The sequence below is a fragment of the Xenopus laevis genome, chromosome 7L (genome assembly GCF_017654675.1).
Source record: "Xenopus laevis strain J_2021 chromosome 7L, Xenopus_laevis_v10.1, whole genome shotgun sequence".
Classification (NCBI taxonomy): domain Eukaryota; kingdom Metazoa; phylum Chordata; class Amphibia; order Anura; family Pipidae; genus Xenopus; species Xenopus laevis.
Genome location: NC_054383.1, coordinates 109225002 through 109243274, shown reverse-complemented (window position 1 = coordinate 109243274; position 18273 = coordinate 109225002). Strand labels below are relative to the sequence as shown.

Below are 18273 nucleotides of genomic sequence, written 5' to 3'. Positions count from 1 at the left end.
GCAGCGATGATCCAGGACTTCAAACTTGTCACAGGGGATCACCATCTTGGAAAGTGTCTGTGACACTCACATGCTCAGTGGGCTCTGAGCAGCTGTTGAGAAGCTAAGCTTAGGGGTCGTCACTAATTATCAAGCAAAAAATTAGGTTTGTCTGTAATATAAGCTGATGCTACAGGGCTGATTATTAAATTCTGATGCTAGTTGTACTGGTTTCTGTGCTGCCATGTAGTAATTGTCTGTATTAATTACTAATCAGCCTTATATTGTGACATTTCTATTCTATGTGTACTGTATATTTTGTGTCAGTCCCTAAGCTCAGTAAGTGACAGCAGCACAGAGCATGTGCAGTGAATCAGCAGAAAAGAAGATGGGGAGCTACTGGGGCATCTTTGGAGACACAGATCTTTCCTGCTAAAGGGCTGTGGTTGCCTTGGGCTGGTACAGAAGCCCAAAACATAATATACAACATTTGTAACCTAGTGCCTTAGGTAAAATTTAGTTCTCCTTTAATAGCCCGCGTGATGTTCTAGTTTTTTTCGAAGGGTTTGGCCCGAAAACTCGAATAAATCAAGGTTATTCCCACGGAAAACTCGATTCATTTGAGTTTACGGGTTTCGCAACTCAAAATCGAGTTTTTGCAATTTGAGTTTTTTATTAAATAAGAAACCATTCGAGTTGCGAGTTCATTTGACGTATAAAAAACTCTAACATCCGACCTTTGATAAATAACCCCTAAATGTACAATGCATGGCTTAAGCTTCCCTGTTGTGTTATCCCTGTCATAACTACATGAGACAGACTGATAGACTGTATAATGTAATACTAACACCCCTAAACTAATGGCAGTGATAAAACAATTCTGACAATAAAGTTGCCTGTTGGAAAACTAACGACACAGGAAGACAGACATGCAGACAGTCTAGGGCTTATCTTACTTTAGATGCCCAGTGGTGTTATTAGCTTACAGGCATTTATAGTTGTGATATTGCTGGTTTTAATTAAAATAGAGAAAAAAAAGCAAATTTACTGAAGATGAAATGAGAACCATGTGTCAAACGCGTGAGTTACAGCAGAGATACTCCAGGGACATTAAGAGGTGAGGTAACTCTCTGTTTGTGCAATTTAGTACATGTATAGGTTTTGAGTCACACGCCTAGCCAAATAAACATGTGTGATGCATTAAACTGACATGGGCATTGCCGCCTGTACTTCATAGCACCCACAACTATGTAAACAAGATAGAACAGCCAGTTGGGCAATTGGCACCCCTTGTATGTCCTCCTAATTCAGTTGCACTGCTGTGGGACATGTATATACATGTATATCCTACTACAGGTATAGGATCTGTTATCCAGAAAGCTCTGAATTACGGGAAGGTCATCTCCCATAGACTTTATTTTAATGAAATAATTACATTTTTATATATTATTTATATATATATATCATATATATATGTATATTATTTATATATATATATATATATATATATATAATTTATATATTTATTATTTATATATTATTTCTATTTATATATATTATTTCTATATATATATATATATATATATATATATATATATATATATATATATATATATATATATATATATATATATTTATATGTATATTATTTCCTTTTCCCCTGTAATAAGAAGACAGTTATCAACACTGGGCAAAGTTGCCCATGGGCAGTAACCCATGGCAAACCAATCAAATTGTTGCATTCATTGTTATACCCCCAGCTGGCTGAAGAAAACCACTCACTGCCCATGGGAAAATTTGCCCAATGTTGATAAATGACCCCAGTATTGTGTACTTGATCCAAACTAAAATATAATAAATCCTTAGTTGGGGCAAACCGTACTACTGGGTTTAATTAATGTTTAAATTGTTTTCTAGTAAACTTAATATATGTAGATCCAAATTACAGAAAGTTCCCATATCCCTTAATACCCAACCATATTTTAAAAGGCCTTTCTCATTCCTGCTTTCTTTAGTGATGACCCAGCAGCCAAACCTGTTGAACAATCTGGGCAAGTCCCGAAACAAAATGAGATTCATCGAAAAAGGCTGCTGGCAGGGTTTTGCTCTCTGGGATGGTGCATATGCTCTGAGAATCTTCAAGTTGATTTCTATTTATTTATTTATTTATTCTTAAAATAGTTTTGTTTAATTTCATGGTATCATAAGTTACTTTATTGAGTTTTTTTTTATTTAATTCATATAATTCAAACGTGTTATTTAAATGTTCTAATGTCCTAAACTTTTTGTAACCTGAAATTAATCTGTTGAAATGAATCAGCTGGTTTTTGGTTAAAATCAATAAAAAAATAATTGAATACCATATGCTCTGAGGCCTGCTGGGTCATCAAAAAAAACAGGTTCATTTCGAGCTGAAAATTTCCTGTGCTTAAATTGATATAATACAGGGAAATACAAATAGGGATAGAAACTTATGCCCATGTTATATCAGCCATTGTAGGGGTTTTGAATATTTTGTGTGCTATAGTTATAACAATAATGAATGGTCTGGGTGTATACTGACTAGGAGGATTTTCATTTTAAAGACATCTTACAGGCATTTATCCCCTTTAAACCGAGGTTCAAAGTGTGCCACCAGCAGATGTTTTGCAATACGCTAAAATATACTGGCTAGAACAAAGCTCTCTTTAGTGTGGGAATATTGTCTTTGTCTTTCTGAGACCTGAAATTATATCACCATAGCATTCAAGCTATTGCAACCACACCTTGTGGTAACAGCCTTTAAATCAATTAGGCCTAAATGAATGAAAGGTCGCTCATGTAAAGCCCTTATTCTGTTTACACAGAGAATGAGAAATATTTCAGGGAACTAAAGGTACAAACTAGTTGCAGTTTTAAATCTGAATAAATATCTATTTATTGTCTTTGTATCGCTTACAATATGTGAAAGCTATGGGTATATTTTGACCAGTGGGAACAAGGGCCTTTTAAAACCAGTAAGTGAGTGATGCTTCCTAGCACAATGTGTGAGTGCAGAACAGCCTGCGGGCAAGTGCAAGCAATGCAATTTAAGGTCAGCCAATCCTAAAACCGAAATCTAAAACACGCATCAAGTTGGATGATTAGTCAGCTTGATTTTTCTTTCAGTTTTGGGGCAATCCAACCAGTGGTTCCACTTGAAGTGGTTTGAATACCTTGGAACATTTGGGGCCTTACAGCTAACCAGCATACAGTAATGTGCTAGCCAACAATGTTAACTTCTGATTGGGCAAATTCTACTTACCCTTTGCATTAAAGGGTACCTGTCACCCCAAAAAAATATTCAAAATCCTATTTTATCCCATTAGTCAAGCAAAATAAACTTTAATTACACTGTATAAATTATTTGAATCTTGTTTCCTTCAGTCTGGGGATTCATAATTATAGCAAGCAGGCAGGAGCCATTTTGTGGACAAGCCTTGTATCATCTCAGAATCTTGTTTGTGCACCAGAATGGGGGACCTGATGTCCATCCCCATGCCCTGGCTACTCAATTAAATTTTAAACGGGGGAATGTGGGGATCTAGGAAGTGCTGAATGGAAAGCAGTGTCGGACTGGCCCACTGGGATACCAGGAACACTCCCGGTGGGCCCAGGTGTCAGTGGGCCCTCATGCTGCTAAACATTTGGCCTATTTCATGGTCATTCCTTATTTCTATGAGAGCAAAGAGGCTAAATAGATGGAATAATAGATTATAGTATGTAAAGAAAAGAGACTAGGAGAATAGAGGTTGAGGAAGGAGAAGAAGAAAATAGTACTGAGAGTGGACCCCTGGTCTGAAGTTTTTTGGTGGGTCCCTGGTGTCCCAGTCCGACACTGATGGAAAGTGAAAGTAATTGTCTGCTCCACCTCTATGCCTAAGGCATAGAGGAGGGGCAGACAATATTTGATTGACATATATAATTTAAGGATCGCACACCCAATTTTTTAAAAAAACAAAAGGTTATTACATCAAAAATTTAGACACTTACATATTTGGCCCAATAATGGCCCAACGCGTTTCGACCACGTGAGTGGTTTTCATCAGGGGCAAAAAATCCATAAATTACAGAAAAGAGTAAAATAGGCAGAACGATTGCATGCACAAACAAGGTTTAAATACCTTTCCATTGCTTACATTGCTTCCCTTCAACCAAAAAATGGGGTGTGACGTCATATCCGGCCCTAATACTGCAGTGTATAGAGTAGCAATTACGTTGTATCCTAGTGGAGCGCATATGCGTCTCAAACTAGACGTCACTTCCGCCTGCTGTTCAATACTAACAGCAGAAGTATTCAGTATTCCCCATTTGGAACGCAAAATGTGTTCCATTCGAATATTAGACCCAAAATTGCACACAATAAAGGCAACATGAAACCAAACGGAATAGTCATAATCAAATTTGTTTAAAATATCAATATAGATTGGTCATCGCGAATTAAAGGGGAATTTACCTGAATATTTGATTGACAGCTGAGATTTTTAAATGAGCTTACAACAGCTATGAATGCTTTAATAAAAAATAGAAATTGGATTTCATGTTTAATTTGAAAAGGACTTTTATTGTACAGATTTTTATGTCTGGGTGACAGGTCCACTTTAAAGGGGTAGTTCACCTTTAAGTTAACTTTTAGTATGTAGAATGGCCAATTCTAATCAACATTTTAATTGGTCTTTATTATTTAGTTTTTTATAGTTTTTGGATTATTTGCCTTCTTCCTCTAACTCTTTCCAGCTTTCAAATGGGGGTCATTCACCCCATCTAAAAAACAAATGCTCCGTAAGGCTACAAATGTATTGTTATTGCTGCTTTTAATTACTCATCTTTCTATTACAGGCCTCTCCTATTAATATTTCAGTCTCTTATTCAAATCAATGCATGGTTGCTAGAGTAATTTGGACCCTAGCAACCAGATGGCAACTGCAAACTGGAGAGCTGCTGAATAAAAAGCGAAATAACTCAAAAATCATTAATAACATGAAATGAAAATCAACTGCAAACTGTCTCAGAATATCACTCTCTACATTATACTAAAAGTTAACTCAGAGGTGAACAACCCCTTTAACACTACACTGTACATAAAAGTAGCTGTTGCATGGGATCATTTATCACATGCTTTGTTTCTAAAATAATTATTGGTTGTAGTTACAAAGGGATGCACCAAACCCATAATAATAACATCTGGCTAAATGCCCGATCCTAAAAAGATTTCTACCGACCTGGATCCTGCAAATTGCCAGATGGTTGTCTATATGTGGAGCCAAAACCCAAGAAAAGTAAGGTTAATTAGTCAAAGCCCAAGAATGTAAATGAATGTAAATGTCAGTGGACATGAGTATTTGTGATCACTGGAGTTCGCCCTGAGGCAGCCATTAAGATGACAACTGTCTATTAAAACAATTAAATTCCATTAGCTATTTTTAAGTACTGGCTTTTGGTTTCTCCCATTACATATAAGCAGGCATGGCTGGATCAGCACATATTCATGTTAACAGGGACACTGCCCTAAGCTTACTCCTAGGGCAGTGATTGTTCAATTTAAGCTACACTTCAAGTTCCAACATTTGACCAGAACACCCCCCCGAAGGCCCATCCCTAACCCAAAGTTCAACCAAACCGAACTTCAAGCTGGGATTTCAGGTGTATCTTGGAGACCACATCACCATTTATACTAATTCTTACCCAGCCTCCAGGTTGAGCCTCCCTGCACTGTAGTGATGTGCGGGTCGGGATTTCCCCGACCCTAACCCGCACTCCCTTAGCCCGCATCTAACTTCCAGGTTCCTTTTATAGACCCGCGCCGACTCCGCAGATGATGGCACAAAAGGGACGGGGTGAGCAGGCGAGGCGTCTATAAAAGAAGAACCCGGAAGTCGGAAGCCGGCATTTGGTGGCGGCAGGCGGGGAGAGCAGGAGAAGAGCTCAACCCGGACCCACCTGCCACCTGCGAAGAAGAGTGTGAGGTCACCCCGAACCCGCCCGACATGCGGGTAAACCTGGGCTGGCCCGCACATAACTACTGCACTGCTCCAAGCCCCCCACCCATGGGAGGAGGGGGGGACAGCCCTCAATTTGAATACCATCGCCCGTTGAGCAGGTGGGTACCAAAGTACAAACCTGGAGTTGGTTGCTTCTTCAGAACACAATTGCCACATGTAGGAACTGCCATAGAAACCCTATGAAATACTGTTTTTGTACATGACTTTAGTTAAAGCGATTATTGTCTGATACCCAGGAGTGCACTGCCTCCATTCTACTATCATGATTTTAGTTACCCTTTATGGTTTGGTTGCATCCCTAAGAGGGAAACTATTTTCATTACTGTGTTATGTTTGCGTTTTTGCCCTCAATTTTTATTCCAATATATATCAATATCTAATAGAGCAGTACAGGAAAATATCTCTTATCTGATTTAGTTCTTGGTTTTCATTGAAACTACAGTAAGAATGATATGGCTTAAAAACTCTCTGAAATAAACACATACCACAAGCCAATAAAAAAGGACATGAAACTCCAAAGGTTACAGGCAGATCTCGTCAAAGTTTCAGTTCAGGTACATGATATAATTTTCATGCGGGAATGGAAATTATGATATTCCTGACTGTACTATGTGCAGGGCAGTAGTTCCAAACCACTGGGGAGGCATAGTCTAAAGGCCAGTTAGACTGAGATCTGGAGAGAATGACAGTTTGCATCCACAGTGCTCACTGAAGGCCTGCTTGGGGTGAACAGTTATATTCTGTCCTAGAGTTTTTTGGAACTATGTACAGTAATGTTTTCATATAACTGTAACCTTGTATTGAGGGGACCCTGAATAAAATATTGAATTTATTGAAGGGGGCTTGAAATAAAAGTTTGATGCAGGGGCTTACCAGAGATGTAGGGGCAGATTTATCAAGTGTTGAATTGAAAATTCGAATCGAAATTCAAATTTTTTTATGGTCAAAACTGTCAAATTCGACTATGGAGTTATTTAAATTCAATTCGAGTTTTTCAAAAAATTGGATTTGATTTTCGAGATTTAACATACTCCGGCCCTTGAATTCGACTATTTGCCACCTAAAACCTGAAGAATTGCTGTTTTAAGTCAATGGGATACTGTCACGGCCGGCACCCAATACCAGAACAAATGCCAAGGACCCTGGTCTCGGCTCGGCTTCACCAGTAGTGTGACCACCTTTGGGCTTCGGGAGGAGCCCTCAGCTTAATTGGGTGCCACCTGGACTTAACGAGGGGTACAAGGCGAGGAGTTCTGGCTGGCAAAGGGGCACGACCGGATAGCAAGAGTCTTTGGGCAGAAGGTCAAGGACAAGGCGTCAGGTGGAAACGGAACAGACCGGATCAGGACAGGCAGATAACAGAATCGTCAGGCAGGCAAGGGGTCAAAACCAGATAATCAGACAGACTGGATAAGGCAGAAGGATGGTCAGACAGGCTGGGTTGAGGCAGGCGGATATCAGAATCGTCAAACAGACAAGGGGCTGAGCAGGAATAGTTGTCGTAGGCAGGCAAGGGTCAGGATACAGAATGCAGAGTAGTCAGGAACAGGCTGGGTCAAACACGGATAATCAGTCAGGATAGCAAATTCAGAAACAGGTAGCAAAAGCTCAGGAAACCACAGGATTTGATCCTATAATGGGCACTGGCTACAGGTCTAAATGGGCCTTAAATAGGGAACCAATTGGCGCCAAAACGTGCGCAATTTTGCGCCGTTGCACGCTGGCGCAATCACGCCAGCGTGACTGCGCCTTTAAGAGGGCGCGCGCCCTAGTAACCAAGATGGCGCCGGCAAGGGCAGGATAGGAGCGGCGCAGCGGGCGTCCACGCCAAGGACGCGGCGTGGACCCCGCTGCCCACTAGACCACCAGGGTAAGTTTATTACAGATACATCCAGGGATCAATTTGGATTGGTTTGCAGCCTTCCTGACATTCCGTTTTTTTAAATTTTAAAGTTTTTGGGTCGATTTAATTCAACCGAGTTTGAAAAATTTGATTTTTTTAAAAATTTTTTTTAGATTGGTCGATTTTCGAATTTATGGGAGTTTAACTCACATGAATTCAATATTCGACCTTTGATAAATGTGCCTCTCATTGTATATTTGTATTGAGGCTACTGTTATTGATGTTCCGGTCAAGAAAAAGTCATCCTGCACGGACCCTAACCTGCTCGCTCCCAATCTGCACCCAATTTAAACCACATTGCACTTCACAGACGTCTCTGACATCATCATAGGGGGCGGCGCAAGCGTGCGCCTATAAATAGATGCTGCTGGAAGAAGAAGCCTGCACAGGAATGTCGTGGGCGGGTCCCACAGATTTTAGGTAGGACCGTAGATTACTAATCATAGAGCAACCAGAACAAAATGGACGATTTCCATGCGTTTTCGTAGGATCCGACGAGCTGCCCTAAAGCGCAGGCATCAAGTTGGATGCGACTAAAAATAAGGATGAACGCTGCAGCACCATCCGACATTTGTATTTCTGTCCTTATTTTCCGTTGCATCCGATTGGACGCCTGTGTTTTGGCGCAGTTCGTTGGATCCACCAAAAACACGTGGAAAATCGCCCGCGCAGTTCTACCCTAAGCTCCTGTTGCTGCTAGGCAAAGTTATATGTATCTTCCTTCATGTGGACAAATATTGATTGGATATTTATACTGTGTTATTGTGAAATATCACAGACAGGAGGGTTTAAGGATGACATACAGCTGAACAAATACAAGGGGTAGTGTGCATGTTACAAGGAGTCCATAAATACTGTACCTGCATGAACTACATTTAGTGGCCTGCAGAGCGTGACAAGTTGCATGACACTATAGCTTCAAAACGTGTGGTCTACACCGAAAAAGTTTTACAGCTTAATTCCAAGAATGGCAGACAATGTAGGTTGACTTCACGCGGACTTGAGGCATTTGCCAGACATAGCAACTTCCAATCTGTGCAAACTGTTCCCATTAAATACAAAAAAAAAAACAATACCTACCCATACTACTGTATACCTACACCCACTTTGAAATACGTACTGATCTCTGGCTCCTAGGCACAATCTCATATGGAAACAAGGTGCAATGCTACCTCTAAAAATAAATACTAATTCTATTTATAAACTGTTTAACAGCGTGGTCCCTTAATAGGACGCAGTGAAAGTAACGATCTGCACTGTGACCAGTGACTGCTTCTACAGAAGAGGGTATTCTTACAAGATCAGGCAGTTAGCTCATGTCTGATGGGATGTATGTATAAGGATGCTAATACAGTATAGGACCTGTTATCCAGAAGGGGACCTGGGGTTTTCCGGATAACGGATCTTTCTGTAATTTGGATCTTCATACATAAATTCTACTTGATAATCATTTAAACATTGCTTCCAATAAGGATTAATTATATCTTAGTTTGGATCAAGTACAAGTTACTGTTTTATTACTATAGGAAAAAAAGGAAATCATATCTAAAAATTTGGATAAATTGGAGTCTGTGGGAGACAGCTATTCCGTAATTTGGAGCTTCTGGATACCAGAGCCAATACCTGTACTGCCATGTGGGCTGAATGTGTCCTGGGCCTGCTTTATTGTAAGGAAACTAAAGTTACATCAAGCTAAAAGTGGTCCTGTTTCCTGCATGTCTTGTCTATGTTACTTTTACCTCTAGGGATTCAAACAATATTCTGTTCAATAATAACAACCACCTTATGCCCTGACCCTGTGAGGAAGAAAGGGTGCTTTATTGCAGGCAAAAAAAATCATTTAAGATCTAGTTGAGCCTGAATAGCAACTAGGTAGTCTATAGTGAATAGCTGGCAATCTGTACAACATTCTAAGCGTTAGCTGCAAAACAATGAATTTAGATTTCATATTGCCTTAAAGGGGTAGTTGACCTTTACATTAACTTTTAGAATGATGTAGACAATTTGCAATTGCTTTTAATGTAATATTTTTCATGTTTTTTTTATATTTTAGCTTTTAGTTCAGCAGTTTATTGGTATTGTGGCAGCCATCTGGTTGCTAGGGTTCAATTTAGCAACCAGATATTCGTTTGATAACAGCACGAGAGATCAATAAGTGAGGGCCTGAATTGAAATATAACAGTGACCCCAATTTTAAAAGGGTTTTTCATTTTTTTTCAGTTCAGTTGGTTTCAGATTGTTTATCAGGTTTAACAACTGCTTTCTATTTTTTACCATTTTTCCAAAATGAAAGTTTCATGTTCGTGTCTCTGGTGTTTCATTCGGGCAGCTCGTTAATTCGGGTGCAGATTCTGAACTGTTACAATTTGCTCCATTAGTTGATACATTTGTCAGCAGTATATGTGGAATATTAGCAACTATTGTATCAATTCTAACAGCTGCCTTTAATGAAACCCAGGGATTCTGCTCAGCAGGGACAAAGATAAGAAATGTATCAACTAAAGCTGGCCATAGACGCAAAGATCTGATAGTACGAATTGAGGATTCGTAAGATTTTCGGACTGTGTGTGGAGAGTCCCGACATTTTTCGTCCAGGGAGATCGGTCGTTTGGTCGATCGGACAGGTTAAAAGATTTCTGTCGGCTGCGGGTAAGATCTCTGCATGTATCGCCGATCGTACGATTTTCAGTGGGAGACTGTCACTAGCTTTTGTCGGACATAACTTTCGTACGATCTGTTTCTACTTTATTTGATCTGAATGGTTAGTGGCAGGTCGGGAGATGGGAAAGATCTTTGCATCTATGGCCAGTTTAAATGTATCAATTTAGAACAATTTACAGAGTTGGTAGAAAACTTTAAAGGCAGAACAGGATAATAATGGAAAAGCTTTACAAAAATAAAAAGACCAATTGAGCATTGGCTAAGAATAGGCCATTCTAAAACATACTTAAAGCAAACTTTAAAGATGAACTATCCCTTTAAAACCGACATCACATTCAGGTTTTTTTAATTAGGAAACCGTTAGAAAGAATGACATTAAATACCCATCGAATAGAAGGGTCACTAACAGAATAGAGAGAAAGTCAAGTAAAACAAAGACCCAGTAAAACACAGAGATAGTAGCAATTTGTAGGAAGCTTCTCAAAGGATTTGCTCTCCATTCATAAAGTTCAAGGCAAGTTCACTATTAGAATTGTCCTGATATCAACTACAGTACTTTAAATCACCACAAATACCAAGATGACAAAAATCTCACCTTCAAGTTAACTTGTTGTATGTTAAACTATGGTCCATTCTAAGCAACTTTTTAATTGGTCTTCATTATTTATTTGTTATAGTTTTTTTTTTATTTGCCTTCTTCTTCTTCAGACTCTTTCACTGACCCCATCTAAAAACAAATGCTCTGTAAGGCTACAAATGTATATTTTTTGCTACTTTTTATTATTCTTACTATTCAGGCCTCTCCTATTCATATTCCAGTTTCTTATTCAAAGCCATGCATGGTTGCTAGGGCAACTGGGACCCTAGCACCCAGACTGCTGAAATTGCAAACTGGAGAGCTGCTAAATAAAAAGCTAAATAACTCAAAAACTACAAATAATAAAAAATTAAAACCAATTGCAAATTGTCTCAGAATATCACGCTCTACTTCATACTAAAAGTTAACTTAAAGGTGAACACCCCCTTTAAAACAGACTAGTCACATATAAAATGATGTATAATAAAAGTCCTTTTCAAATTGAATATGAAGCCAACATTTTTTTTATTAAGACATCGATATGGGTTATAAAATCATTTAAAAATCAATCATTTATTGCTTGTCCCTCCTCTTTGCCTTAGACTTTAGAGGCGCTCTGGCCATTACTTTCACAATCCATTCTGCAATTCTTAGATGCCGCTGCACTCCGCACATTCGCCCTCCCTCCTCACCATTTAATTTTGTGGCCAGTGCATGGGCATCAGGTCATCCATTATAGAACATAAACAAGATTTTGGGATAAGAGTTTGCCTTAATAGCAAAATGACACCTGCCAGTTTGCCGTGATGGTGAATTCCCAGACTAAAGGGAACACAATATATAGTGTAAATAAAGTTTATTTTGCTTGACTAACATGATACAATTGGATTTGGAACTATGTCTTAAGGTTACAGGTGCCCTTTAAGAGATAATGGGAATTGTGGTTTAACAGATGCATGACAGCAAATTGAGGTTACACAGATTTTTTTTCCTTTAATCTGGGAGCTCAGGCTTCCTACATGGCCCTGGCTTTCGTTTGATCTCTAATTCTAGCCCTGGAAATGAATGTGACTAAAGATAAACTAAAATCAAGAAGACTAAAAATGTGGCCACCCAGAAAGGTTTCCCGCTTATCCCACTTATCTAGCTACTCCGCTCCATGACACATTAGCTGCTCTTTCTGCCTGTAAGAAAATGGGATTAAAGGAATTCTGTCATGATTTTTATGATGTCGTTTTTAATTTCTAAATTACACTGTTTACGGTGCAAATAATTCACTCTACAATATAAAATTTCATTCCTGACCCAGCAAGTATATTTTTTTTGATTGTAATATTGGTGTGTAGCAGCCATCTCAGGTCATTTTGCCTGGTCATGTGCTTTCAGAAAGAGCCAACACTTTAGGATGAAACTGCTTTCTGGCAGGCTGTTGTTACTCCAACTCAATGTAATTGAATGTGTCTCAGTGGGACCTGGATTTTACTATTGAGTGCTGTTCTTAAATCTACCAGACAGCTGTTATCTTGTGTTAGGAAGCTGCTTTCTGGTTACCTTCCTATTGTTCTGTTGTTAGTCTTTTGGGGGAGAAAGGGAGGGGGTGATATCACTCCAACTTGCAGTACAGCAGTAAAGAGCAATTGAAGTTTATTAGAGCACAAGTCACATGACTGGGGGCAGCTGGGAAACTGACAATATGTCTAGCCCCATGTCAGATTTCAAAATAAAATATAAATTTGTTTGCTCTTTTACGAATCAGATTTCAGTGCAGAATTTTGCTGGAGCAGCACCAACTGATGCATTTTGAAAACAAAAAACAGGTTTTCCCATGACAGTATCCCTACACTACCACCGTATTTTTCAGTGTTATGCTCTCACTGTCCCTCAGTGCCTCCATTTACTCTGGAACTTGCTGAACATCAGAAAAAAAGCAACAGAAAAATATAAAGAAGGTGGAGCTGAGCTCTATGGATACTGGGCCCTGAGAGAAAGAGAGAATCGAAGTCACTGAAAATACTACCCAGTCTTTATGAAATGTTTAACAATGAACATGATCATATAAGACAAGGTACATAAAACACAGGGTAATAACTACTGAGACCCCTAAATGGACTGGCCAGTGGTACCAGTAACTTTTAGTAAATAAAAGATGATGAATTTCATTGATAGCTACAGTGAATTTGTTTATAGAAAGTGACCTGTATGCCAGCAATGCCTTCATTGTCCTTAGAATAAAGGACCAAGAGGGATTATGGGAATGCCATAAACTTCTTGTTATAAAAACTATAAAATACTGCCATTTTTAAGCAGCTGTGTGCTGGGATATGCAATACCAAAAGGAAATGGTGGCAGACAGCAAACAACAGATGAGTTTATGGTCAGAAGATTAAAAGTGATCACAGTGTTTCTCAGTACAGAACACATAGTCTTCTGCAGAGAGCAGGCTGTGCCCCTATTGTGCAATATAGGGCTCAGCTAATTGGCCAAGAAACCACCCAACCTGTGCAGCATTGTACAGTGTTTCTATGTCTGCCTATGTTACTGTAACTGTACAGAACCTCAGGAGTAGTCACAGCTTATCAGTCATGGTAGTACTTGAAGCCCTTCAAATTAAGTACAAGGCTTCACAGGCTCTGGTGTAATGTCCTATCTGTGCTACAGGGGCTGCTAGTATTAGGTGAACCAGATGCCAGCATATGAGGCAGTTTAATACACCTAAAACCTGCCGAATTGCTGTTTAAGTTAATGGGAAAGGCAGGCCCGGTTTTGTGGCGAGGCCACAAAGGCCCGAGCCTAGGGTGGCAAAAATTTAGGGGTGGCGTGCCACCCAGCCACGTCCCTAGAGAGCACTGGTAAGTCAAAGCTCCCCATTGCTCTGGTGCTTGAAAGTGGGATTGATCGCGCATGCGTAGCCAGCGCTAGGACCATGCGGAGACAGGGGGTGTGCCTTCAGAAGAGGCTGGCGCTGGGACTAAGCGACCTTGGGGTGCCCTACACGAAATCGAGCCCTGGGGAGAGGTCCCGGGATCAATTTGGAGATGTTTGCAGCCTTCCTAACATTCAAGTTTTTTTTCAGATAAAAAACTCGAATTGAGTTTGATCGAAGTTGGAAAAATTTAATTTTTCAGTATATAAAAAAAATCAATTTTTCAGTTTAAAAAAACATGCATAAATTCAAAATTTGACCCTTGATAAATGTGCTTCTCTGTGTCTCTTAAAGAGAATAAGGACATTTATCACTTGGGTTGGCATTTGAGACAGCCCCTTGAAATGTAGGAAGGCTCCCAATATGGGGCATTACATTAAATCCGAGTTGTCCCATATGTAATCCTAACTGTTGTTAAACTACAACTTCAAGCACCCCTATTCCTTGATCAATATGCTGCAACAACTATTGCACATTTCTGTATACATCTTTCATACTGTATCCACTTTCCCGAAGGTTTGATCAGTCAAACACTTGTAAACTTTACATAACAATGTAAAAGACAAACAAGTCGACAACAATCACACACACACACCACAGTTGCAGAGGCAACTAAAAAAAAATAAAAAAATAAGCATTCACACCGACTATTGCTATTTTTTCATTTTCCATTGCTTTGGAGGGGGCAACCTGGCAAGTTTGGGAACCTATTATTTATTGTATGTGCCAAACATTAAAATAAACCATTGCTCTGTCCCTCTAAATACTAGGACTGTAAATTGACCATCTGTTTTTCATGCTTTCTGTTAGTTTCCCTGCATACGTACACTAGCATTTGCTTTGCACCACAATAGCCCCCCTTGCATTTTTCTAAATATCATCCTGTGCTTCTAAAGTATGAGGCCACGAAATCATGCTGATAATCTCTTTGCACATTCAATATATATACTCTTTAATAATAAGCAAAATGATATTGCCAGAGAAGACTACAAGACAGGGGTGCCCAAAAGATAGATGGGGATCTACCAGTAGACCTTAAGATGGTGATCAGTAGATCTCAAGACACTGTCAACAAACAGCTTCTCTAAATCACCCTCCTGTTTCATTCTTTTCATTCAGATATTTATTAGGTTACATAAGAAATAGTTGTTTGTTAAATATAACAATATAGAGTTTCTCATCAATCAATATTTAAGTAATATTTTTTAATGGGACATCAGCACTAAAAAGTAGACCTGGCATTAGTAAAGTATGGGCACTCCTGCTGCAAGACTTTGCAAAGAGCTGAGTCTCCTGGTGCTTTCGGGGTTAAGCCCTTGGCAAACGAAGGTAACGAATATCTGCCCAGTGTAGAAAACGTGTATATCTTGTAGCATGCAGGAAACAATCATTGTGCCTTACGTGGGAAGGAAACGGTCGATTTGCTTCCAGCAGACACAAATAAAAGGCCCGGCTCCCTTCTGCTTCGTAGCAGGTAGTTAAATCCAAGGTAGCTCTGTCTCCCAGCCGGCTCTGCATTCAGATACTCGACTGTCAGTGCATGGAAGGGAATGGAGTGGGAGGGGGTACAAAGGTCCCTGTGATGTCAGTGAGAAAGGAGGGGCCAGAAATTCACTGCTGTCTCTCCCATGTAGAGTGCTAGTGCCCTACAAGCAAACATTACACCTAGGAGACACAGGGATGGGCCACTCAATCAGATTCCTTTTGCACTGGGCACAAGACTCTCACTGACATTGCAGAGCTCAGCTACTCACAGACTTGCCAGGCCTCTGCAAATGAGAGGGGCATGGGCACCTTTAAACGGGTTGTTCCCCTTTAAATTAACTTCTAGTATGGCGTAGAGAGGGATATTCTGAGACAATTTGCTTATTGTCTTTTTATTTTTTACTATTTGCAGTTTTTGAGTTTTGTAGCTTTTTATTCAGCAGCTCTCCAGTTTGCAATTTCAGCACTACGGTTGCTAGGGTGCAAATTACCTTAGCAACAGTGACATAACTAGATAATACTTGGCCCCACAGTAAATTATTTTTCAGGCCCCCAAATTGTCAAGAGGTTGACCCATTTTACCAATATTTATCGATATTGTACACTAATTAGGGTCTCAGGGACCCCTATAGCTCCTGGGCCCCCCTGCAGCCGCAGGGTCTGCTTCCTCTGTAGTTACGCCCCTGCCTAGCGACCATGCATTGATTTGAATAAGAGACTGGAATATAAATAGGAGAGGGTCTTAATAGAAAGATGAGTGCTAAAAAGAAGCAATAACAATTTATTTGTAGCCTTAGAGAGCATTTGTTGTTTAGATGGGGTCAGTGACCCTCATTTGAAAGCTGGAAAGAGACAGGAAAAGACGGAGAATAATTCAAAGACTATAAAAAATAAAGGCCAGTTGAAAAGTTGCTTAGAATGAGCCATTCTATAATATATTAAAAGTTAACTTAAAGGTGAACCACCTCTTAAAGGGCTTTAGTTGCTTCTCCATTGGAGCTTACACTCTAAGGTCCCTATCACATTCATACAGTAAGGGTGAAACATATTAACTCCTTGCACTTAATGCCCAGGTGGCCAGAATCAAACTCCAGCTCTGCAAAGTAGAAGTGCTACTGAGCCACCGGCACTTACAAAGCACTTGTATGGCACGGCACGGGTTAATTGATCTCCCGTCTCCCTGTGTGTCTGTACTCAGAGGAGCAGAGGGCAACGCTGAACATCATAAAATTTCAGCAATACATATTTTTATTGCAGTGTGTATTGGTCTTTGTTGCTGTGGGTAACATGCAGTTAACCCATGCATTGCCACGCAGTAGAAAACATTAAAAAAAAAAAAGATCCACAATGAATACTTTTTTTTATTGCTTTCAATATGAAATTCTCCAATATCAGTTTGTGGCTCACAAATAACACTATAAGCACTGAATTTTGGATGCAATAAAAAAAATATTGGAAAGTTGCTTAGAATCACATTCTGTTTCATTATGAAAAAAAATGCTGGGGTGGACTCTTTAAGTCATCAGGGGGGCAGAGGGGGGGGGGCAGCTGTACCCATGGTTTTTAAGCTTTAAGGGGGGCCCAGCCGTGCTGCATTTCCCAAATTAGTCAGACACTGAAAGTCGCTTGGCCACCAATGTTTTAAAAAATGTACCAGGGGCGTAACAGAGGAAGCAGACCCTGTGGCTGCAGGGGGGCCCAGGAGGTATAGGGGCCCCATGAGGTCATAATTCATATACAATTTCAATAAGTATTTGTAAAATGGGTCAACCTCTAGGCATTTTGGGGGCCTGAAAAATAATTTGCTGTGCGGCCCAGTAATATCTAGTTATGCCACTGCTGGTTACCAATGTTTTCTTTTTTAACATATAGGGGGCCCCTGGCCATGGCCCCCAATTTCTTTTGAACTTATAGGGGGCCCCTGACCATGGTCCATAATTTTTGTTTTTAACTTCTAGGAGGGCCCTGACCACCAATGGCTTTTTATAACTTTTTGGAGAGTGTTTTTACAGTTTTAGTGTTGATGTCTGTGTGGCCTTTTTATTGTGGAGTGGGGCTTGGGGTGCTTGGGGTGGACAGGGACCAGGGGGCCCAGAATTTTTTTTTGTACGGGGCCCCATGATTTCTGATAGCGACCCTGCTTTAAGAAACATGGTATTTATTATTTTGTCTTTAAAGTCAACTCATATCAAGTCACAGCAAATATTCACAGTGCCAGAAGCAAGTCAGGCACAGCTGGTATTAAGTCTATATTGTATATAATGCCATAGCATGATTAATATGCTTTTACTGGTCCTTAATAGGAGATTTATTGCTGTACAAAACAGTTTACACGAGAGGCCTGGATCATTACAGAACACATTTCCAGATCATTAAAACAATGCTCTGCCATTGTCAGGAATATGCTCCAATCAAGTCACTTGTGGGACCATACGCTTATTTTGGTTGAAATATTTCCCAGATTTTTTAACAGACACAGTTAATAGCATGTGGGCAGTTTGCTACCCTGCCTGTTATCCGCTAGGCAGATGGCTGCATTCAGCCATTGCCTGAGTATTGTTTCTGTACAGAGATACATAGAGAAACAATAAGGCTGTTTATAGAGCAGTTTATTGCACAGAAGGGCATGGAAGGGGCAGGAGGGGAGCTCTGCATAACATTACTATTGATTCGATCATTCTTCATTGTGATTTAGCCATCTCTATGGAAGAGATTTGATTTTACC

At 39.9% G+C, this 18273-nt stretch overlaps 1 protein-coding gene across 7 annotated transcripts in view; it reads right to left on the bottom strand.

The window, feature by feature from the left end:
- LOC108696665 (myosin-10) overlaps positions 1 to 15616 on the bottom strand; it is a 114552-nt gene extending 98936 nt beyond the window's left edge. For 5 of the 7 annotated variants that reach the window (XM_041569487.1, XM_041569488.1, XM_018226222.2 and 2 more), the window contains exon 1: positions 15465 to 15615. The gene's annotated coding sequence lies outside the window, so the exon portion shown is untranslated. Of the gene's footprint in view, positions 1 to 15464 lie in introns of all 7 variants that reach the window. The other 2 variants (XM_041569485.1, XM_041569486.1) reach the window with 1 other exon arrangement.
- Between the last annotated feature and the right edge of the window lie 2657 nt (positions 15617 to 18273).